Here is a 5464-nt window from a genome sequence, read left to right as displayed (position 1 = left end):
GTGTGTGTGTGTGTGTGTGTGTGTGTGTGTGTGTACATATAGTATCATATCATCTATAAACAGAAAATTTTTACTTCTTCCTCTCTACTTTGGAGGCCGTTTATTACTTTTATTGCATAATTGCTCTGCCTAGGACTTCCAGTACTATGTGGGATAGGAGTAATAAGAACAGTCAACCTTATTTTGTTAATGATCTTAGAAGAAAAGTTTTCAGCATTTCAACATTGGGTATGATGTTATCTGTGGTCATGTCATATATATTCCTCAGTATATTGAGGCATATGTTCCTTCTATACCCTTTTGTTGAGAGTTTTTATCATTAAAAGACACTGAATTATGTCAAATGCTTTTTCTGCCTCTGTTGAAGTGATCCTATGATTTTTATCTTTTATTCTATTGATGCTATTTACATATACATCTGTTGATTTGTCTGTATTGGATAATCTTTGCAACCCAGTGATAAATCTCACATGAGTATGATATATGATCTTTTTAATGTGCTATTGAATTTAGTTTGCTATTATTTTATTGAAAATTTTTGCATCTATATTCATCAGTGTTATGGGTCTATAGTTTTATTTTCTTTATCTGGCTGTGGTAACAGAGAAATCTTTACTATATCGAGTCTTCTGATGCATGAAACAGTTTATTTATTCATTTATTCAGATTTTTAATTTCTTTTTTTATAATAATATTTTTTATTATATTATGTTAGCCACCATACAGTACATCCCTGGTTTTTTATGTAAAGTTCCATGATTCATTAGCTGCATATAACACCCAGTGCACCATGCAATACATGCCTTCCTTACTACCCATAACCAGCTTACCCCATTCCCCCACGCCCCTCCCCTCTGAAGCCCTCAGTTTGTTTCTCAGAGTCCATAGTCTCTCATGCCTCATTCCCCCTTCTGAGATTTTTAATTTCTATATCATTTTTAACTTTCAGCATAGAGATCTTATGTGTTTTTATTACATTTATACCTAGATACTTCAATTTTTGGAGCAACTGTTAAAAGCATTATAATTTTAATGTTAAGTTTCACATGCTCTTTACTAGTATACAGGAATACATTTGATATTTGGCCTTGGATCCTGAAACTGCTGAATTCATTTATTCCAGATTTTAAGTAGACTATTTAAGATTACCTACATAGATAAGCATGTTATTTGCAAATAAGGCAGTTATATTTCTTCCTTTTCAGTTTGTCTGTCTCTTATTTAACTTTCTTGCATTTTTGTATGGGCTAGGACTTCCAATATTATGTTGAATAAGAGTGGTTAGAGCAGACATCCTTTGCTTTGTTTCTGATTTTAAAGGGAATTCATTTTGTCCTTTATCATTAAGTATGAAGTTAACTGTAGGTACCTTACAGATTTTTTTCAAGTTGAGGAATTTCTTCTCTATTATTTACTTGCTGAGATGATTTTTTTAAATCACAAATACATAGTAAATTTGATTAATTTTTTCTGCGTGAAGTTATACAGTCATATAAGTTTTCTTCTTTAGCCTGTTGATATATGGTTGATTACACTGATCAAATTTCAAATATTTAACCAGCCTTACAGTCCTGGAATAAATCCCACTTTGTTGTGGTACATAATTCTCCTTATTTTTGCTGGGCTTACTTTGCTGGTATTTTGTTGAGGATTTTTGTGTCAAAGGACATGAGAAATATTGACGTTTTATTTTGTGTGTGTTCTCCTCATTTGGTTTTGGCATTGGGGTAATACTGTTATCATAAAATGAGTTGGAGTGCATTCCCTCCTTTTAATTTTTGGAAGTGACTATAAAATTGGCACTAGTTATTTTTAAATGTTTGGTAGATTTCTCCAGTGAAACCATTTGGTCCTGGAGATTCCTTTTTCACAAGCTTTTTAATTCCAAATTCAAATTTTTACATCTTTATAAAACTATTCAAGTTCTCTATTTCTTATTTTGTGAGTGTTGTTAGTTTTTGATGTTTGAGAAATTGGTGCATTTATTCTAAGTTTTGGAATTTATAAGGAAGGTTTGGTCATAGTATGCCTTAATTATATTTTTAATGTCTGTGGTATCTGTAGTTATATCACCCGTATACATTCCTGATATTGGTAATTTGTATCTTTCTTTTCATCATGTATTTCTTGTCATCATTTTATCAATTTTATTGGTTTCTTTGAAGAACCACCTGATAAAATGCATTTTCCTTATTGTTTTTCTTATTTCAATTTCATTTATTTATGCTCTTGTCTTTATTATATCCTTCCTTCTTGTTTTGGGCTTGTTTCATTCTAACTTCTCTAATTTCTTGAGGTAGAAACATGGATTATTGATATAAAACTTTTTTATCTTTTCTAATGTAAATATTTATTGCAGTAAATCTCCCTCACAACACTTATTTTGCTACTTTCCACAAGCTTTGACCTTTTTAAAAATTATTCATTCAGTTCCAAATATATTTTCATGTACCTTGAGACAGCATCTTTCATTTTTTCTATTATTTTAGAGTACATTATTTATTTTTCAAGTGTTGGATTTTTTTCTTTTTTTGTTAATTTGACACATCCAAGTCAAAGTTGGATTTTACTGTCAGAGAACATAATCTGTATCTTTCATTATTTTACATTTTTGAGTTCTTTTTATGGGCCTAGATACAATATGTCATAATGATCACTCCCATTTAAAATATCTTTATTTCCCCTTCATTTCTTTTTTAAAATTTAACTTATTTTTTATTTTTTAATAATAATTTTTTATTATGTTATGTTAGTCAACATACAGTATACCCTTAGTTTTTGATGTAGTGTTCCATGATTCATTATTTGCATATAACACCCAGTGCACCATGCAGTATGTGCTCTCCTTAATACCCATCGCTGGCCTATCCCAGTCCCCCACCTGCCTCCAATCTGAAGCCCTCAGTTTGTTTCAAAGAGTCCATAGTCTCTCATGATTCATTCCCCTTTATGTTTACCCCACCTTTCTTCTTCCTTTTCTTCTCCTACCAATCTTCCTACTTCTTATGTTCCATAAATGAGTGAAACCATATGATAATTGTCTTTCTCTGCTTGACTTATTTCGTTTAGCATAATCTCCTCCAGTCCCGTCCATGTTGCTGCAAATGTTGTGTAATCATTCTTTTTGATGTCTGAGTTATATTCCATTGTATATATGGACCAGATCTTCTTAATCCAGTCATCTGTTGAAGGGCATCTTGGCTTCTTCCACAGTTTAGCTATTGTGGACAATGCTGCTATGAACATTGGGGAGCATATGGCCCTTCTCTTCACTATGTCTGTATCTTTGGGGTAAATACCCAGTAGTGCAATTGCTGGGTCATAGAGTAGCTCTATTTTTAACTTTTTAAGGGACCTCCACACAGTTTTCCAAAGATGCTGTACCAACTTGCATTCCCACTCCCACCAACAATGTAGGAGGGATCCCCTTTCTCCACATCCTCTCCAACATTTTTGTTTCCTGCCTCATCAATTTTTGCCATTCTAATTGGTGTAAGGTGGTATCTCAATGTGGTATTGATTTGAATTTCCCTGATGGCTAATGATTTTGAACATTTTTTCATGTGCCTGTAAGCCATTTGTATGTCTTCATTGGAAAAGTGCCTGTTCATATCTTCTGCCCATTTTTTGAGCACAACCATCTTTTGAAGGTTTTACGTATAATGTAAATATTTATCAGTTACTTAACTATTTAAAAGTCTCGTACTTTGTTGTTTGGGGATTCATAGACATAGTGGTGTAAATGAGCAGTACTTTTACTGTTATAATCAATCAGCAGGCCTTGTTTAAAGGACTAAACTTTTTAAACAGCCTTGAAGAAGCCATTATGGTAGTTTTAAAATTCATCTTCATTGATGATATACATACAGTGAAGTTTGCCAATTTTAATTGTACAGTGAGTTTTGACCTATGTTCTTCTCTAGGATTTTGATGGATTCCTGTCTCACATCGAGGTCTTTCATCCATTTCTGGGTTCTCTATTCTGTTCCATTGGTCTATGTGTCTGTTTTTGTGCCAGTACGATGCTGTCTTTGTGATCACATCTTTGTAGTATAGCTTGAAATCCGGCAACAAGATGTCCCCAGCATTGTTTTTCCTTTTCAACAATTCCTTGGCAATTTGGGGTCTTTTCTGGTTCCACACAAATTTAAGAGCTGTTTGTTCCAGTTCTTTGAAAAATGTCATTGGTATTTTGAGTGGGTTGGCATTGAAAGTGTAGATTGCTCTGGGTAGCATAGACATTTTAACTATGTTTATTCTTCTGATCCATGAGCATGGAATATTTTTCCATCTTTTTGTGTCTTCTTCAATGTCTTTCAAGAGTGATTTGTAGTTTCTAGAATATAGATCCTTTACATCTCTGGTTGAGTTAATTTCGAGATAATGTATGATTTTTGGCGCTATTGTAAATGGAATGGATTCCCTAATTTCTCTTTCTTCAGTCTCATTTTCGTGTATAAGTATGGAATGACTTCTGAGCATTGATTTTGTATCCTGCCATATTACTGAATTGTTGTATGAGTTCTACTAATTTGGGTGTGCAGTCTTTTGGGTTTTCCATATAAAGTATTATGTAAACTGCGAAGAGTGAGAGTTTGACTTCTTCTTTGCTGATTTGATTACCTTTTATTCTTTTTTGTTGTCTGATTGCTGCTGCTAAGACTTCTAGTAGTATGTTGAACAATAATGGCGAGAGTGGGCATCCTTGTCACGTTCCTGATCTTAAGGTGAATGCTTTCGACTTTTCCCCATTGAGAATGATATTCACTGTAGGCTTTTCATAGATTTTTTTTTATGAAATTGAGTAATGTACCCTCTATCCCTACATTCTGAAGGCCTTTAAACAGGAATGGATGCTCTATTTTGTCAAATGTTTTTTTCTGCATCAATTGAAAGATTATATGGTTCTTGTCTCTTCTCTTTTTAGTGTGATCTATCACCCTGATTGATTTGCAAATGTTGAAACACCCTTGCATCCCAGGGATAAATCCCACTTGTTTGTAATGGATAATACTCTTAATGTAGAGTTGGTTTCTATTAGCTAGGATCTTGTAGAGAATTTTGGCATCCATATTCATCAAGGATATCGGTCTGTAATTCTTTTTGATGGGGTCATTGCCTGGTTTGGGGATCAAGGTAATACTGGCCTCATTGAATGAGTTTGGTAGTTTTCCTTCTGTTTCTATTTTTTGAAACAGCTTCAGGAGAATAGGTATTATTTCTTCTTTGAATGTTTGGTAGAATTCCCTGTGGAATCTGTCAGGCCCTGGAGTCTTGTTTTGGGGAAGGGTTTGATCACTGCTTCAATCTCTTCATGATTAATCGGTCTGTTTAAATAATCAATTTCTTCCTGTTTCAGTCTTGGCAGTATATAGGTTTCCAGGAAGGCATCCATTTCTTCCAGATTGTTTCATTTATTGGCATATAGTTGTTGATAATAGTTTCTAATGATTGTTTCTATTTC

Source organism: Ursus maritimus, assembly GCF_017311325.1.
Source record: "Ursus maritimus isolate PB19 chromosome X unlocalized genomic scaffold, ASM1731132v1 scaffold_X1, whole genome shotgun sequence".
NCBI lineage: Eukaryota > Metazoa > Chordata > Mammalia > Carnivora > Ursidae > Ursus > Ursus maritimus.
This window is presented reverse-complemented; position numbering follows the sequence as displayed.